Source organism: Meles meles, chromosome 2 (genome assembly GCF_922984935.1).
Source record: "Meles meles chromosome 2, mMelMel3.1 paternal haplotype, whole genome shotgun sequence".
In the NCBI taxonomy this organism is placed as follows: domain Eukaryota; kingdom Metazoa; phylum Chordata; class Mammalia; order Carnivora; family Mustelidae; genus Meles; species Meles meles.
The window spans coordinates 90992557-91012755 of NC_060067.1; the positions used below are offsets into that span (position 1 = coordinate 90992557).

Genomic DNA, 20199 nt, shown 5'->3' on the forward strand with positions numbered 1-20199 from the left:
CGGGGCAGTCAAATCCTTTTTTTTTTTTTTTTTTTTTAACTTACTGAATGTGCTTTATTTTATCTTTAATGACAAACATCTATCATTTCTTATAAAAACAGTACATCTCTTTAAATAAGTAAATCAGTAATTTATAATTAATAAAGATATATTTAAAATAAGTGAATAATTTCTATTTTGTCTTAGATACAGAGTAAAAGTTAGGTTTTACTGAAGAGCTCATGAACCCTCATTCTCTCAGTTATGAAGCCTTCAACATAGTGTGATATTCACTCTTTCATATTATAGAACTACTACTAATGCTGCAGGAAATACCTATAGAGTTAATAACCCTCCCTAATCTCCTGGCTGAGGTCCAGGAAGTATACTGGAGAGCACAGCCTTTTTTTTTTTTTTTTTTTTTTTTAAATTTTGTTTTATTTATTTATTTATTTTTCCAGTGTTCCAAAATTCATTGTTTCTGCATCACACCCAGCACTCCATGCAATATGTGTCGGGGCAGTTAAATCTTAATGTCAGGTATCTACATTACAGTCAGGAAAAAAAAATTGTCAGGTGCTCACACTGAGTCCTCAGTGCAGTGGGAGGGTAGGGTGGCTTGAGCTGAGAAGAGACAAGTCAGCATGTGAAGGCGTTGTATGTCATGCTAAGGAGTTTGGACATTTGATGGGCAATGGGCAGCTTTTAAACAGGCACTGGTATGAGGAGATGTGTGAATTACAAAGAGAGCTCTGAAGGCAGGGTAAAGAAACTGAAGATAGATTTTGAATCAATGTGGAAGAATACTTAATTATGAAAATACTATAAGAAAAGTTTAAGAAGTTTTCCTGGAGGTGCGAGGGTTTGGTCTAGGGAAGTTTCTACCAGGTGGTGGTCCTGGTGGATGCTGTTGGCGAGGAGATGTGAACATCTGAACCAGAAACAGGTCCAGGTTTGAGTAAGATTTGAGTTCAAGGGTAGATGAAAATCCAGGAGATCGGTCTATGAGTAGGGTCTAAATTGATGTGCGGGGAGTATAATTCACCATTCTGGTTACACACCCCAGAGAAGTGGGACCAATGGCATGTAGAGGACCAAGGAATTACAGCTGGCAGGGCAGGACTGGCCTTCATCTTCTGGCCTGGGGCAAATCCAACAGTGCAGAGTTGCAACCCTGTCAAAAAAAAAAAAAAAAAAAAAAAGTTGGGATTGAGAAAAAGAATCTAGTGACTAGAAGGACTACAACTGGCTATAAAGCAAGCAGGATAAGAGCCCAGTCATTTAGGGACTAGATTGATAATGAGAGATTGTGCTACGAGAAAAACAAATAAAAAATGTAATTTTAGGATTTTACGATAGATAGTCAGAGCAGGGTTGAATGACAGGGTTGAATCTGCAACAGCAGACTGAAAATTTCAGTGTCTGTCCATATTCTTAAACAGTCCATGAACTGGCCTCAGAGGTGAGGGGATTGGAGAGTGAGGACTGAGGGACTCGAGTGGTAGAGTCTGAGGGTCCACCCAGGTGGCCCAGTTGTAGGCCTGCATCTCTAGAAGGGACCACACTTCCTGAAAGATCCCCTCGAGTGGCCAAGAGTCCTTTTCTGAAGGGCTTCCCTCAGGGTGAGTTCTTAGTTCCACTGACTCTCTGGGCCCCTGGATATGTAAGACCAGCTGCAAGAAAATCCGATCAAGGGAAAAGCCCCAGTTTTTGTTTTTTGTTTTTTTTTAAGTCAGAAAACATCCTCTACTGCAATATTTGTGTCCAAGGTTTGGATGGCATTCCTTGCCAGTCCTTTTGTTGCCAGAGCAGTTATGGGTGCCAGACGCAGGTTGGTTTGTAACAGGGAGATACTCCAATTCGAGTGATCCTGCCTTCTGGCAATATGAGACTTTTGGCAGAATTCTTGAAAGTGAGCTATAGTAAGACAGAGGCATGTACAACATAGATGTGTGGCCCCTTTTGAGCCAGTTCTTCTGTTTCTGTTTGGATGGTAGGAAGTAAGAGCCTTAGCTAGAAATTTTGAGTGAGGAACCTAAATGTTTCAGGAACAAGTAGAGATCAGCTTCTTGGAGAAGACTTCTTTTTCTGAACACTCCTTAATTCAGGTGGCATGCTGCAAATCACCCTTACTGGTACTGTTCTGTGTCCTGTAAGGGCCTTCTGTGAATTATATGTGAGGGTCATAGTTTGCCATCTTTCCACTGTGTCATCATATGACTTAAAGATCGAGAGTTGCAAACTGTTGGCCAACCAACCTGATGGGCTAGACGTGTGGAAGGAAGATGTGAGAATTACCTACTTCTTTGTTGCATGTAACATATATATTATTTAAATTCTGTATTTGTATTCCTTCCTGTAATTACCTGAAATATGCCTGTCCCTATGGTTTTGTCTGCTTTGGGAATCAAAGCTTCTAGAGGGTTAGTCTCTCAGATTTTCTCCTTCTATACTCAATTTTTTGGATATTAGGTACCAACATTCAGGGCTTCTAAATCAACACTTAACCACTCATCATTCATTATCTCCTTAACTCTGGTTTTTAATTCCAAAAGAACATTTCTTTTCAGGTCTCCTTTTTGTATGTAAAAGTTATCATGTTGGTTTATGGTTTCCTTCATGTAGACATTGGCTTTTCAGTTCTCGTTAGTATCCATGAGACTGATCACTCAGGCTTATAGTTTTGGAGTATTTGCAACTTTCCTTGGGTTCTACCTCACATCAATTTCATAAGTAGATTATATCCATGTTTTTATTTTGCAGTTACTCATTGCTTTTTATTTATTTATTTACTGTGATTATTTTTTAAATTTTTATTTGACAGGGAGAGAGACAGCAAGAGAGGGAACACAAGCAGAGGGAGAGGGAGAAGCGGGCTCCCCGTTGAGCAGGGAGCCTGATGCGGGACTCAATCCCAGGATCCTGGAGCTGATTGATTCACATCAGAATCAATCATTGGGGTGGGGTAAAGAAGTCAAGATGGCGGAGAAGTAGCAGGTTGAGAGGACATCAGGTAGCAGGAGGTCAGCAGGAGGTCAGCTAGATAGCTTATCAAACCATTGCGGACACCTATAAATCCAACAGGAGATTGAAGAGAAGAAGAGCAACAATTCTAGAAACAGAAAATCGACCACTTTCTGAAAGGTAGGACGGGTGGAAGTAGAGAGGTGATTCCAAAGTGATGGGAAGATAGACCACAGAGGGAGGGGCTGGCCCCTGGCAAGTGGCGGAGCAATGGAACACAAAATCAGGACTTTTAAAAGTCTGCTTCACTGAGGGACATTGCTCCAGAGGCTAAACCGGGGTGAAGCCCATGCGGGGTCAGCATGGTCCCAGGTCCTGTGGGGTTACAGAAGGATTGGGGGTGTCTGAGTGTTGCAGAGCTCGCAGGTATTAGAGTGGGGAAGCCGGCTACAGAGACAGAGCCAAGGAGTGAGCTCTCAGCTGGGGTTACCTTGAACTGATCACAGACTGGGTGAGCTTGGAGCACAGCCAGAGGCCAGGGAGACGGGAGTGATTGAGTGCTTTTCTCTGAGGGCACACTGAGGAGTGTGGCCCGGAGCTCTCAGCAACCCTGGGCCGGAGGTTGGGAGGCCGCCATTTTCATTCCTGTCCCCCGGAACTCTACGGAAAGCGTTCAGGGAACAAAAGCGAACCCGAGCGGATTATTTAGCCTGGCCCCTGGTAAGGGTGGTGCAATTCTGCCTCGGGCAAAGACACTTGAGAATCACTACAACAGGCCTCTCCCCTAGAAGATCAACAAGAAATCCATCCAAGACCAAGTTCACTTACCAAGGAGAACAGCGGAATTCCAGAGGAGGAGAAAGCAAAGCATGGATTTCATGGCTTTCTCCCCATGATTCTTTAGTCTTGCAATTAATTTAATTTTTTTAATATGCTAAATTTTTTAAAACTTTTACCCCTTCCTCTTTTAACGTTTTTAATTAGTTTATCTTAACAATACCTTTCATAAAAAAAAAAAATCTTTTTTGAACCTTCATTATTATAGTCATATTTTATTCTTCATTGTGATCTAACTTTATTTTTTGTATACACATCGGGTTTTTTCTTCTAAAAAATTTGTGGTACAACTTCTCATAGATCAAACTATATCCTAAATCTAGCTCCGGGCTTGTTCTAGTCTCCAGCCTGAGCAAATTCTCTCCACTTTCTTTTTCTTTATTCTCCCAGCCAACTTACTTTATCAACTCCTTTTTTAGAAATTAAAAAAATTTTTTTTTCATCTCTATAGGCATATTTCATCCCTTCATTGTGTTTTCCCAAAGTTCTTTTTACCACCTTCTCCCCCCCACCCCCACGTTTTGGGGTCTCTTGTGATTTGGTTAAAGTGCATTTTCCTGGGGTCTTTGCCACCCTTTTAGTATTTTATTTTCTCCTTCATATATTCTTATCTGAACAAAATGACAAGGCGGAAAAACTCACCATAAAAAAACAAGAGGCAGTACCGAAGGCGAGGGACCTAATCAATACGGACATTGGTAATATGTCAGATCTAGAGTTTAGAATGATGATTCTCAAGGTTCTTGCTGGGCTCGAAAAAGGCATGGAAGATATTAGAGAAACCCTCTCTGGAGAGATAAAAGCCCTTTCTGGAGAAATAAAAGAACTAAAATCTAACCAAGTTGAAATAAAAAGAGCTATTAATGAGGTGCAATAAAAAATGAAGGCTCTTACTGCTAGGATAAATGAGGCAGAAGAAAGAATTAGTGATATAGAAGACCAAATGACAGAGAATAAAGAAGCTGAGCAAAAGAGAGACAAACAAATACTGGACCATGAGGGGAGAATTCGTGAGATAAGTGACACCATAAGACAAAACATTAGAATAATTGGGATTCCAGAAGAAGAAGAAAGAGAGAGGGGAGCAGAAGGTATATTGGAGAGAATTATTGTAGAGAATTTCCCTAATATGGCAAAGGGAACAAGCATCAAAATCCAGGAAGTGCAGAGAACCCCCCTCAAAATCAATAAGAATAGGTCCAAACTCTGTCATCTAATAGTAAAATTTACAAATCTTAGTGACAAAGAAAATCCTGAAAGCAGCCCGGGACAAGAAGTCTGTAACATACAATAGTAGAAATATTAGATTGGCAGCGTACTTATCCACAGAGACCTGGCAGGCCAGAAAGAAGTGGCATGATATATTCAGAGTACTAAACGAGAAAAACATGCAGCCAAGAATATTATATCTAGCTAGATTATCATTCAAAATAGAAGGAGAGAGAAAAAGCTTCCAGGACAAACAAATTGAAAGAATTTGCAAACACCAAACCAGCGCTACAGGAAATATTGAAAGGGGTCCTCTAAGCAAAGATAGAGCCTAAAAGTAGTAGATCAGAAAGGAACAGATACAATATACAGTAACAGTCACCTTACAGGCAATACAATGGCACTAAATTCATATCTCTCAATAGTTACTCTGAATGTTAATGGGCTAAATGCCCCAGTCAGAAGACAAAGAGTATCAGAATGGATAAAAAAAAAAAAAAACAAACCATTAATATGCTGCCTACAAGAAACTCATTTTAGACCCGAAGACACCTCCAGATTTAAAGTGAGGGGTTGGAAAACAATTTACCATGCTAATGGATACCAGAAGAAAGCTGGGGTGGCAATCCTTATCCTTACATCAGATCAATTAGATTTTAAGCCAAAGACTATCCCAAGAGATAAGGAAGGACACTTATCATACTCAAAGGGTCTGTTCAACAAGAAGCTCTAACAATTTTAAATATCTATGCCCCTAACATGGGAGCAGCCAACTATATAAAACAATTAATAAAAAAATCAAAGAAATACATGAACAATAATACAATAATAGTAGGGGACTTTAACACTCCCCTAACTGAAATGGACAGATCATCTAAGCAAAAGATCATCAAGGAAATAAAGGCCTTAAATGACACACTGGACCAGATGAACATCACAGATATATTCAGAACATTCCATCCCAAAGCAACAGAATACACATTCTTCTCTAGTGCACATGGAACATTCTCCAGAATAGATCACATCCTGGGTCATAAATCAGGTCTCAACCGGTATCAAGATTGGGATCATTCTGCGTATTTTCAGACCACAATGCTCTGAAACTAGAACTCAGTCACAACAAGAAATTTGGAAAGAACCCAAATACATGGAGACTAAACGGCATCCTTCTAAAGAATGAATGGGTCAACCAGGAAATTAAAGAAGAATTGAAAAAAATTCATGGAAACAAATGATAATGAAAGCACAACGGTTCAAAATCTGAGGGACACACCAAAGGCAGTCCTGAAAGGAAAATATATAGCAGTACAAGCCTTTCTCAGGAAACAAGAAAGGTCTCAAATACACATCCTAACCCAACACGTAAAGGAGCTGGAGAAAGAAAAACAACAAGAAAAGCCTAAACTCAGCAGGAGAAGAGAAATAATAAAGATCAGAGCAGAAACCAATGAAATAGAAACCAAAAGAACAGTAGAACAAATCAACGAATCTAGGAGATGGTTCTTTGAAAGAATTAATAAGATTGATAAACCCCTGGCCAGATTTATCAAAAAGAAAAGAGAAAGGACCCAAATAAATAAAATCATGAATGAAAGAGGAGAGATCACAACCAACACCAAAGAAATAACAAACAATTATAAGAACATACTATGAGCAACTCTACGCCAACAAATTTGACAATCTGGAAGAAATGGATGCATTCCTAGAGACATATAAACTGCCAAAACTGAACCAGGAAGAAATAGAAAACCTGAACAGACTCATAACCAGCAAGGAGAGTGAAGCATTCATCAAAAATCTCCAAACAAACAAAAGCCCAGGGCCAGATGGCTTCCCAGGGGAATTCTACCAAACATTTAAAGAAGAATTAATTCCTATTCTCCTGAAACTGTTCCAAAAAATGGAAATGGAAGGAAAACTTCCAAACTCATTTTATGAGGCCAGCATCACCTTGATCCAAAACCAGACAAGGATCCCATCAAAAAGAATTATAGAGTAATATCCTTGATGACCACAGATGTGAAAATTCTCACCAAAATATTAGCCAGTAGGATCCAACAGTACATTAAAAGGATTATTCACCAGGACCAAGTGGGATTTATTCCAGGGCTCAAAGGTAGGTTCAACATCTGCAAATCAATCAGTGTGATAGAACACATTAATAAAAGAAAGAACAAGAACCATATGATACTCTCAATAGATGCTGAAAAAGCATTTGACAAAGTACAGCATCCCTTCCTGATCAAACCTCTTCAAAGTGTAGGTATAGAGGGTACATACCTCAATATTATCAAAGCCATCTATGAAAAACCCACTGCAAATACCATTCTCAATGGAGAAAAACTGAAAGCATTTCTGCTATGGTCAGGAATATGGCAGGGATGTTCATTATCACCACTGCTACTCAACATAGTACTAGAAGTCCTAGCCTCAGCAATCAGACAACAAAAAGAAATTAAAGGCATCCAAATCGGCAAAGAAGAAGTCAAACTATCACTTTTTGCAGATGATATGATACTATATGTGGAAAACCCAAAAGGCTCCACTCCAAAACTGCTAGAACTTGTACATGAATTCAGTAAAGTGTCAGGATATAAAATCAATGCACAGAAATCAGTTGCATTTCTGTACACCAACAACAAGACAGAAGAAAGATAAATTAAGGAGTCAATCTCATTTATAATTGCACCCAAAACTATAAGATATGTAGGAATAAACCTAACCAAAGAGGCTAAGAATCTATACTCAGAAAACTATAAAGTACTCATGAAAGAAATTGAGGAAGACCCAAAGAAATAGAAAAAATGTTTCATGCTCATAAATTGGAAGAACAAATATTGTGAAAATGTCTATGCTACCTAAAACAATCTACACATTTAATGCAATCCCTATCAAAATCCCATCCATTTTTTTCAAGGAAATGGAACAAATAATCCTAAAATTTATATGGAACCAGAAACAACCTCGAATAGCCAAAGGGATATTGAAAAAGAAAGCCAGAGTTGGTGGCATCACAATTCCAGACTTCAAGCTCTATTACAAAGCTGTTATCATCAACACAGTATGGTACTGGTACAAAATCAGAAACATAGATCAATGAAACAGAATAGAGAGCCCAGAAATAGACCCTCAACTCTATGGTCAACTAATCTTCAAGAAAGCAGGAAAGACTGTCCAATGGAAAAACGACAGCCTCTTCAACAAATGGTGTTTTGAAAATTGGATAGCCACATGCAGAAAAATGAAATTGGACCATTTCCTTATACCACACATGAAAATAGACTCAAAATGAATGAAGGACCTCAATGTGAGAAAGGAATCCATCAAAATCCTTGAGTAGAACCCAGGCAGCAAGTGACTTCTTCCTAGGGACATTGCCAAAGTCAAGGGAAGCAAGGACAAAAATGAACTGTTGGGATTTCATCAAGATCAGAAGCTTTTGCACAGCAAAGGAAACAGTTAACAAACCAAAAGACAACTGACAGAATGGGAGAAGATATTTGCAAATGACATATCAGATGAAGGGCTAGTATCCAAAATGTATAAAGAGCTTACCAAACTCAACACCCAAAGATCAAATAATCCAATCAAGAAATGGGCAGAGGACATGAACAGACAGTTCTGGAAAGAAGACATCCAGATGGCCAACAGATACATGAAAAAATGCTCCACATCAGTTGGCATCAGGGAAATACAAATCAAAACCACAATGAGATATCACCTCACATCAGTCAGAATGGCTAAAATTAACAAGTCAGGAAATGACAGATGCTGGCGAGGATGTGGAGAAAGGGGAACTCTCCTACGCTGTTGGTGGGAATGCAAGCTGGTACAACCACTCTGGAAAACAGCATGGAGGTTCCTCAAAAATTTGAAAATAGAGCTGCCATATGACCCAGCAATTGCACTACTGGGTATTTACCCTAAAGATACAAACGTAGTGATCTGAAGGAGCATGTGCACCTGAATATTTATAGCAGCAATGTCCACAATAGCGAAACTATGGAAAGAACCTAGACGTCCATCAACAGATGAATGGATAAAGAAGATGTGGTATATATATACAATGGAATACTATGCAGCCATCAAGAGAAATGAAATCTTGCCTTTTGCGATGACGTGGATGGAACTAGAGGGTGCTATGCTTAGCAAAATAAGTCAGTCGGAGAAAGACAACTATCATATGAACTCCCTGATACGAGGAAGTGGAGATGCAATGTGGGGGTTTTGGGGGCTAGGAAAAGAATAAATGAAACGAGATGGGATCGGGAGGGAGACAAACCATAAGTGACTCTTAATCTCACAAAACAAACTGAGGGTTGCTGGGAGGAGGGGTGTCGTGAGAGGGTGGTGGGGTTATGGACATTGGGGTGGTAAGTGCAATGGTGAGTGCTGTGAAGTGTGTAAACCTGGGGATTCATAGACCTGTACCCCTGGGGATAAAAATTCATTATATGTTTATTTAAAAAAAAAAATCCTAACTTAGGGTGTTCAGAGGGCTTCCAGTTTGCTCAACACACTGAAGTGCTGGGAAGACATGTACCCAGAGAGACACAGGTGCTTTGTACCTCTTCTGCGTACCTTTCCCTATGTATCTCTTCCAGCTGGCAGTTCCTGAGTTGTATCCTTTTGTAATAAACTGGTATCTAGTAAGTTAAAAAAAAAATAGAATCCGTCATTGGTATAATTTTTTCTATAGTGAGTCTTATCTTATGCAGGGCTTAGGTTCTGAAACCCGTTCTTAGGGCAGGAATCTCCTGTAATTAAAATTGTGGGCTGTGAAAAGGAACAGCCCTTATTATTGAAATTTGTTTTCTTTCTTTGATTTTAGATTTTATTTTTCTTCATTTCCTATTTCCTTTGGTTGAAGGGATACAGTTTAATTTGTGTAAGTTAAATGTGTGTGCAATGAAACTGTTGATTTTGAAATGACCTTCTGCCTCTTCTATTGAAAAACTTGTATCCATTCCTTTAGCACCTGGCCTGAACTCATCTTGTGTGCAGGGTTGGAGGGGGTTTGAAGGGTTCAGGGCGGGGAGGGGATGTCTCTGGGACCATTCCCACATTTGGAGATTCACTAGAGGCATTCATGGGATTCAGCATACAGTTTTACTCTTGGCTAAAATATATTGCAATGATCTAGGAAGGTTATATAGCCAGATCATAAGGAGAAAATGCCAAGGAGTCTAGAGAAACCCACGTGTGGATTTCTTTATGCTCCCCCCTCCCTCTATGCTCGCTCCCTCCCTGGAGGGATCACACAGAGCACACTCTTCTCTCAGTAGAGAGAAGGCACACATGTGATATTTCTGTACAAGGAAGTCCGTTAGAAGTGTAGTACCCACAATTTATATTGGGGACTTGTAGGTATTTTCTGCCTCACATGTTACAAAATCCCAGATTTGGGGCGCCTGGGTGGCTTAGTCATTAACATCTGCCTTCAATTCAGGTCATGATCCTGGGGACCTGGGATCGATCCTGACATTGGGCTCCCTGCTCAGTGGGAAGCCCGCTTCTCCCTCTCCCACCACTCTCCATGCTTGTGTCACCACCCCCTACAACCTCAAATAAATAAGTAAAAGCTTAAAGAAGAAAAGCTAAAAAAAATCCCAGATTTATAGAAGAAGAGCAGTTGTTGAGTGTAAACTAAATTGTTTACTCAGTGTAAGCACAGTGAGCCACCCTTGTCCACTAATGTAGACTAGGGACACTCTGAGAACCCAAGTTCCCACATGCCAGCCAAGGGTCAGTCTTAAAGGGTGATTTCTAAGCCTGATCGTCTTGGGCCTGCTAAGTTTATTCTTTTTGTACATCTTCTTGATTGGAAGCTTTCTATAATGTACTCTTCTCTGCTCTGACATTGACTTTTTATGTTGGTCCATTCTTGGGACCTGGCACTGTATTTTGCTTTACACCCATGGGTACTAAATGATTTTGAAATGAATGAAGTTCATATATATATCCCACCTTATAATAATCAGTACACATTGCTTTATGAGTTAAAGAAATATTTGTTTTCTCTTTCCTCATTAATACTGAAGATGTTGAGGAAAGAAACTGTCTTCTAGAGTTTCATTTCTGCCTTTCATAGTACATTTTAAAATAACTGACAAAGAAATGTACAATAAATGTTGTTTAATGTTGTTTACTGATAAATGTCACTTTTTAGAATCTGTTCATCCCAGAATTATGAAAAGGGAAAGGATAAATTTTAGTAATTGCGAAATCATCGTAAATTCATTCTTACATAAAAACAACTCATTTGGCCTGTATTAAGTTATGTACATTTTAGAGATGTGAATGAAGAGAATATAATTAATTTAAATGGGATTGGGTAAATTTAATTTTAATTGCCTGTAGAAAAAGCCATGTACTTTAGAAAAAAGTCTGAAAACATGATGACTATAGCAGTGGAACTTGGGTTAGAAGATCAGGATCAAAGGAAAAGTAGATTTTTTTCTTTCATTTTTTACTCCCTGTGGACTGCATTCTGCTCTTTGTTATTCGGTGTCTCCATAACCTTTGCCTGTAAGTTCAGATACAAAGCATCTTATTCTACCATCAAATTGTGATCTCTGAATCTTGGAAATTATCATTGTTCTTTATACAACCTTTCTGGTGATTTCATGTCTGATGATTAGAATTTTGCTACTCAAATTTGCTTATTATTATTTGGCACAGTTTGTTTATCCTTTTAATATGCCACAGAGAGTGTTCTCCTGAAGCTGACTTCAAGGCTTTAAGTCTGTGTAAGTTTTAGATCTATATTGAACAATTGAGCAATACTGTAGTCTCATAAATCTAATTAGATTTGAAATTTTGTGAATTGTTTCTGATAGATCTGATGGATGTTACCAAACTGTCAGGAGACATATTGACTTTATTAACATGGTTTTCTAATTTTTCAGTGAAAACACTTTAGTTATAGAGAATTCATTTGCCTTATGATACTGAAAAAATAAAGTAAACAAATAAGCCACTAAGTTGTCAAAATAGATGCCACAGTATTCTCACACTAACCCTTACATATAATTTACAGAAAACCCCTAAAGCAATGGGTGTAATCAGCTAATGTCAGCTGAATTTACTTTATTCTTTTTGGTTAAGATTTTATTTATTTATTTATTTATTTATTTATTTATTTATTTACAGAGTGCGTGGTGGGGGGAGCTGTGGGAAGGGAGGCCAGAAGGAGGGGCAGAGGGAGAGGGAGAAAGAGAGAACCCGAGGCAGTCTCCACGCCCAGGATGGAGTCCAGGGTGGGGCTGGGTCTCAGAGCCCTGACATTCTTCCCTGAGCTGAAATCAAGAGTCAGACACTCAACTGACTGAGTCACTCAGGTCCCCTCTACCTTATTCTTTATGCATAAAGACTTTTCCATCCACAACGTCATTGAAATCAGAATACCTGCACATGTTTGTAAAACTATAGAAAGGGACCATGGCTACAATGTGAAGGCTGTCTCATAAATTTACTATGGAAAAGATCATGTACTTTTGACTGTATCTTCCAGTTTATATCAGTTATTCCTTCTTTAAAAAAAAAGAAAAAAGCTCAATTTTCAAAGTAACTTTGAAAGGCAAGTCGTGACTCAAAAAAGGAGTGCTTTTAAAAGTTTTACATTAGGGAGCACCTGGGTGACTCAGTCGTTAAGCGTTTTCCTTTGGCTCAGGTCATGATCCCGGGGTCCTTGGATCGAGTCCCTGCTCCGCGGGGAGCCTGCTTCTCCCACTTCTGTTCCCCCTGCTTGTGTTCCCTCTCTCTCTCTTTCTCTCTCTGTCAAATAAATAAATAAAATCTTAAAAAAAAAACTTTTACATTAAGTCTTTCATTACTCTCCTAAGATATTTTTGAACTTTAAAAGGAAATAAAGGCAATGGCAGTTTTAAAAAAAGACTTAGTAAATAAATAAAATCTTTAAAAAAAAATAAAAATAAAAAAAGACTTAGTGTTTAAAAAAAATTAGCTGAGCTTTTAGTGAATAAAATACTTGTCAAGACCATCCCCAAATAAAAAGTTTCCAACCCGAAATGGTCAGTTGACTAAGTATGGATAGAATTTACTTACCTACATAAACTTGACCAAGGTGCTCAGTTAGACTTGTCTTTTTGTCTGACTGTATCTTGAGAATGCGCTTGATACAGTTTAGTTGATTATAAAGGCAACTTCAGTTAAATGTAAGGTATGGAGCCAAAAAAGCCTTTGTGATTTTAAGTTGCATCGGTAGATGTGACGCCCCATGGTGAGTCATCTGGCCGTTTGTATACCATATTACGTCCTGTGTTAAGAGAGCTTTGGCAGATTTCCTGTGCATCCACAGAGGACAGCCTGGATAGCGAAATAGCCTCAGTCAGATCAGACAAGGGAAGCATTATGTGTCTTGCAGAAGAGAAAATAAAGAGAAGGAGGGACTCTGGTCTTCAGAAATTTGAAGGTCTGTAAGTGTAAGAGGAATTAAAACTACTGAAGAGGACTGGGCTGGAGTTGATGGCAGTTAGTCACAGAGCAACACGTGTCACTTCGGCTGATTCAACTGAGATGGTATCTGGATTTACTCCCGCCTTCTAAAGGCACCTGCTCTTACTTTAGGGGTTGAGGCAGCGGCTGTTTGAATATGTGTTTGGATCTGAATCGTGGTATTTAGGGTGCCTTTCATGTTTGTTCCTTGGAAGAAGTTAGGACTGCAGAAAAACGGTACGATGTTTCTGGCTGTGCCATTGGAAAGTGGCATTTGTGTTGAAGGTGTCTGTGAGCCACCATGAGCCTCCGTTTCCTAGTACTTTGGGATTGCAGATATCCACTGGTGTGCAGTGCTGTTCTGCATCTTGCTTCATTCGGTGCTCACACGGTTTCTGTGAGGTCCTGGAGGAGGGACTGTCAACCCCATTTTGGAGCCCAGGACACTGTGGCTCAGCTCCATGAGAGGAAACAACTCACCCACAGTGATACAGTCAGAGCTTGTGTAACACCAGCATTTTCCCCACTCCAGAGTACTTTTCTGACGTTCCTTTCAGCTTGACATATTTAGGGCACTAATTATTTGTTATGAACAACAGACTTAATTTTTCACATGAATTCTTTTAAGTTATTTAACTTCCTATGCATTATATTCTGAATGCTGTTCAGTTAAAGAGACTGGGATCTGTAAAAATCTGTTTTTCTCTCTGTCTGCTTTTCCATCTGAAGATGGGGGAGTCCATGTTTGGGGTGATTAGATAGTATGGGGGGTAGATATAAGCAGATACGCCTCAGTGATATGTGTGTGTTTGTGTGTGTCCGTGTGTGTCTATATATGTGTGAGTGTGTGTATAAGCCCAAAGCAAGCAAGAATTTTAAACAGAATCCTTTGAAAAATCAACAGAAAAAACAAACATTCCCTTTGTTTAGGAACCCTAAATCACTAGTTTCCTAGGACAGTCCTTGCTGATTTCTGAAAGTAGGTCTCTCTGTGGCTTAAATCTGACAAAGTGGGATGCCTGGGTGGCTCAGTCAGTTAAGTTCTCCCTTCAGCTCAGGTCATGATCCCAGGGTCCTGGGATGGAGCCCCGCATGCAGCTGCCTGCTCAGCAGAGAGTTTGCTCTCCTCTTCCCTCTGTGATCTCTGTGATTGCTCTTGCTCTCACTCTCTCTCAAATAAATACTTAAAATTCTTAAAAAAAAAAAAAAAAGACAATGTTATGCTGTCAGAATTGATTAGGTGAGCAAACTTGTTTTTTGTGCCTCTGAAGATATCCTGAAATCTGTTTAATTAGACACTGAAGGCAGGTCATCTGACCTAACTTCAGTTAAAAACAATCACAGAAGAAAATGCCTGTATTTTAAATATAAAAATATGATGACATTGTATACTCTAAAGATATCCATACCTTAAATCTTAGTACTTAACACTAGCTTCTTTGAAAAGCCTTGTTGAAAGATAGGAAGGGAAATATATTTTATTTAAGAAGTAAACCTCTAACATGCTGGGACTTCTCATTAAGGACATTATTACTATATATTTTGGAACTGACTGTATTTCACTGCCATTACATTTTACCATATTTTAAATAAAATTCACTTGGTTACATTTGGCCATGTCTAGGGACAAATATGACTGTTTAGCTTTGCTCTGATGTCCTATTATATAGTCAGTAAAAAATTCCCCAGGCATTCAGAATAAAAGAGAAGAATAGTAGAGTAAATAACACCATGATTTTTTCTTGTGAAAATTAACTATCCACATAGTAAATAAGCTCTTCTGTCTGTAGTTGACCCAATTTAACACAGAAAATATTTAAATTCAGGAGAAAAAATTTGTACTGGTTACCTATTGCTATTTTTTCCCTTTAATTTACAAGTTAGGGGCTCTTGGGTGGCTCAGTTGGTTAAGCATCTGCCTTGGGCTCAGAACATGATACCAGGGTCCTGGGATGGAGACCCTCCTTGGGCTCCCTGCTCAGTGGGGAGCCTGCTTCTCCTTCTGCTCTTTGCCTCTCCCCCGTTGTGTGCTCTCACTCACACTCTCTGCCAAATAAATAAAATCTTAAAATAAAAACAAAAACAAGTTAGGATTTTTTCTTATTGAGTGGATTTTTGTTTGTTTTTGTTGTGATTTCATCTGTTCTTTACTGGGTGGGAAGACTAAATCAAGTGTGACTTATATTTAGTACTATCAGTCTCTGGTATGAAAAAAAGGGAGAGAGCCATAGTAGCATGTTCTCTTGGACACTTCAAAAATGATGTCAGTAGCATTTAACAGAGACTAGAACCTGCCAAATTCCTACATAGTTATAATTTACACTTACTATTAAGTGGCAATTTCATCGGCATATAAACAACTATGTAGAAGTATGAATGTTTTCGTTTTTATATGAGGATTTCTTTTCCCTTCCCTTCCCTACCTTAGCTGATTTTTTTTGTGTAGCTGGCTTATGAAGTCTGTGCAGATCAAACAGGGTTTGGGATTGAGATGGTTTTTACTTCAAGAAGAGAACGTTTACTTCATTAGAGGCCCCCAGGCATGCAGAAGACGATCCTCATAAGGACAGTAAGCAATACACTTCATTTTCATGAAAATTCAAATGAAAGATGATGGTATTTGGAAGACTAGTTTCGACAGGAAAGAAAATACACTTTTGGCTCCAGAGCTTAGTTAGATGTTAGAACATGATACTAAGAAATATCTTCTTCATTTGTTAGACTTTAAAAATGTTCGATTTATTACCTCAGTGTTCAGTATTAAATTAGAAATAGATAAATGGAGAGTTTAATAGCCATCTGTCTGGAGAGTTTTTACTTGATTTCTCTGGAGAGGAAGTATGACTTAGATGATCTTTGATTGTCTCTTTTAGATGTTTCATTGAGGAGAATGCTGTGGTTAGGGTGGGAAGGTAAAAGTCATGTGTGCAGGTAATCTAAGAGTTTCAGTGAAGTGTTGAAGACTGGGATAGGGGAAATGAGGCATTTGAAAGTTGGAGAAAACAGGTGGCCTGCAAAGATTGTGGAGGAACTTATAAGTCATTTGGGTAAGGGTGTTCAGAATAAAATAAACAGGCAGTGGGTCTGTTAGTGACCAAAAAAATTATTTAAACTATGAATATGTAAGCAACTATAGTACATGATAGTGTTGTTATGAGAATATAGGTAAAAGTGAATCAGTATATAAATTTGGATGTATTTAGGGACGCCTGGGTGGCTCAGTCGGTTAAATGTCTGCCTTCGGCTCAGGTCATGATCCCAGGGTCGTGGGATTGAGCCCCACATCAGGCTCCTTGCTCAGTTGGGACCCTGCTTCACCCTCTGCCTGCCACTCCCCCTGCTTGTGCTCTTTCTGTCTCTCTGAGACAAATAAAAATAAAATCTTACAAAAAATTTTTTGGATTTATTGAAAGTGACAGATTTCATCGGGATTTTAATATGAAATTAAACTGTACTTGTCTCTTAAGGTATAATATGGTGTGAGAAGTTTATAGATAACCAGAGAGTGCTTACTTAAATCTAATGGACTGGAAATGAGTCACTCATACTGAATAATTGGACATCGTTGGAGCCAAAGGGCCTGGGAGAAAGCTGAAGTACACAAAGAACAAACAATGCCCCTGGTAAAATGTGCTTACTAAAATTCACGGAGAAATCTTTGTTATATTTCACATCTTTGAAGAAAGAATTCCAAATGTCAAGCACATCTGATATATACTGTACTTAATACCAGGCAACAAATGTATGACTTAGAAGGGCCATTGACTGGTTTCTGTAAGTAGTGCTATCCTCTCAAACTGAGATATGTCACTGACAGAGCCATTGGTGTTTCCCGACATAAAATTAGCTGGATTGTGTGGATTTCAACAGTAGTGGTGTTAAGGGTGAGAGAGAGTCTGTTGTGTGAATGGAGGTCTCAGTCCTTGGATTCCCCAGAAGATTTATGTGGGGATCTGCACTCCAGTAAAGACAGCCAGAGGGAAAGCAGCAAGCACAAAACAGTTCAAAGCAGTTCATTAAAGCAAAGGGACACTCTCAAGGTGGGAGGGGGGACATATTCTGGGAGGTGAAATCCCGCCCTAGGTTGTTTTGGGATTAGGTATTATTGGGTCTCTCTGGGTGGGGAGGAGCTCTGTCTTACAGTGGGCTGGTCTCTAATGATTAGAGCCTGCTTCCAGTCATTTGGGAAACTCCTCCCACAGGTTGGGAGGGAGAGTTTGACCCTGTGAGGTTTGTGCCAGAACCTTCTTGGCAGCCTCCTCCTGGGGGGAGGGGAGGTTGTACCCATAGTGCAAGTGAGTTAGGATGAGTCTAGGGGTTACCCTGGGGCAGTGGTGGAAGAAGAGAGGGCATGCTCTGCACTTTGGCTCTTGATCTGTCCGCCCCAAGGTCTTGGAAGCCACAAGGTCAGGACGTTTGTATTCCCAGGCTTTTAATGTATAGTTTATTTACCACCCCAACTCCCGTCTTTATAATTCCCCTTTAGGGATTTGGGACTCTGCCTTGCGGTAGTCCTTCTACTGCTAGAGTCTAGCTTCTGCCTAACAGTTGGAAGTTTTAAATTTTGGTTCTGAGATTTTTCTTTCAAGTATTTAATGGCTTTGCCGTTCCTTCTGCTTAATTTAGCTGTTTGTCAGTATAAACAATTTTGTTATTGTCGCTGTGGAGGAACTTGGAAAGGAGACTTTATACCCAAATATTTAAAATGATTTATTTACTCTGCTTAAAGAAAGTTGAGTTGATGTCCTCTTTGAGGAGAGGTACAGAAGGTCCTTTCGATCTGTCAGTGGGCAGTGAGGGTTCCACCTCAAGGGGTAAGCAGGAACAGTACAATTTTCACTTGCCTCCCAAAGGAGATCTGCTCAGCGTGAGTTTTTTTCATGAGAAATTACAAATTTCCATAGCTTCACCTAAACATGCGAGAGATAAATAGTAGGTGTTTATAGTCCTAAGTTCTTTTTTTTAGCAATTATAATAACAAAAATTAAATTCCTTCTTCTTAGTGAAGTCTGGCATCTCATTAGCGAGATCTTTAAATGATTATTGAGGATCGTTTGGCATTGAAGAAAACAGGCATTGTTTGAGAAACATGTCAGTGAATGTATAAGGTAGTAGGAACAGGCAAACTTTTTTCTGGACAATATATTCTAAAATCCTGATACACAAGTTTTTGTAATGTGCAGCAGATTTTTCAGTGTCTATGTTTTGGGGGGATAATGTGGTCTCTGTAGATGGCTTCCTAGTCTGTACATCAGTGTGTGACTGTGCCTGGGCAATCTGTGTGGTCTCAGTGCCTCTCGTGTTCTCCGTGGCTCATTCTGTTCCACTCACAGAGCCTTTCTGTTTGCCTTTTCTGTGCTGTTCCGTCTGTCTGGGAGCATTCTCTCCAGCTCTCCACTGGCCAGGGTGGTGCCTGCCTTCATTAGAACTCTTCTCAGTCTCCTCTGAGATTGCTGGGCTCTCCTCACTCTGCTTCCTCTCTCTCTGTATTCATTGTCTTCACAACTCTTCTCTTTACCTGAAGTTATATTCTATGCTTGTTTGTTCTTTTTTTTTTTTTTTTTAAGATTTTATTTTTTTTATTTGATAGAGAGAGAGATCACAAGTAGGCAGAGAGAGAGGGGGAAGCAGGCTCCCCGCTGAGCAGAGAACCCAATGCGGGGCTCGATCCCAGGACCCTGGGATCATGACCTGAGCCGAAGGCAGAGGCTTTAACCCACTGAGCCACCCCGGCGCCCCTGCTTGTTTGTTCTTAAGTGCTGCGATATTAAGCTTTAGCTGTCTTGTTCACTGAAAGATTCCCAGTACCTGAAGCTGGCCTGTGGTAGGAATCAGTAAATTATGTCCAGTGACTGCATGATTGGCCAAATGTGTCATGAAAATACATACTTTAGTAGGCCGGTCGTGCTTTATTTTATTAAATAAGATTTTTAGAAATGTAGAATTTTTTTATCCCCACCCCAAGTCTGCAGAGATGAATTTTTGTTCTTATATTTGTGTTACTTGGTGTTAGAGTTCGGAAGTGCTGATCACTCATTCCTTCTTTCCCCCTCCCCTGGATTCCAGTTGAATATAAACACAGAGTGAGTTGGATGGAGGTTGACATATGCATTATTGAACTGAGCAGTGCCTGATAACCTACATACAGTACAGAGGCTTTGGAGAAGCTCCATTTGAAGTAACTTGGATTCAAGAATGTCCATTGGATTATCCACTCCTTTCAAAGTTTGCTCCCTCTCTCCAACTGAATCTTGAGTGGGTCTGACCAGGAGGATTTATGACATGAAACAAAAGACAGTGGGCCCACTGTCTTTAGCAAGCCATGAGCAGACCATGAAAAAACAAAATGGAATCTGTTTTATTCATCAGCTAGTTAAAAATGTGAAAATGTGGCTCAGTGGAGTCTGCTTCCACTGGTTTCATTAGCAAGTTCTCATCATATGGAAATGATTCAGTAAACAGGTGGAGAGAGAAATTGAAAGGATTGCTCCAGCTCCATCCCCTCAACTGGGAACCAGCCTCTTCTGTGGAAAAAAGGGGACAGGTTGCAATTATGGTTATCCCATGAGTGATTGCAGTTGCAACACGTATATTAAAATATACCTACAAACAAATAATTTTAACCATAAAAGAGCTATCAACACAGGATGTTTCTGAGAGTTGCTTGCAATTGTGAGTCATCTAGACATCTGCCAAATAAAATAGGAGACTCTATTTGTACACATGTTTAAGGGGAAGACTGGATGTTAATCC

The 20199-nt window shown here is 39.5% G+C and overlaps 1 protein-coding gene across 2 annotated transcripts in view; it reads left to right on the forward strand.

Moving 5' to 3' along the window:
* Positions 1-20199, forward strand: part of PRDM5 (PR/SET domain 5) — a 223695-nt gene that overhangs the window by 54197 nt on the left and 149299 nt on the right. The gene's annotated exons all lie outside the window — the stretch shown is intronic.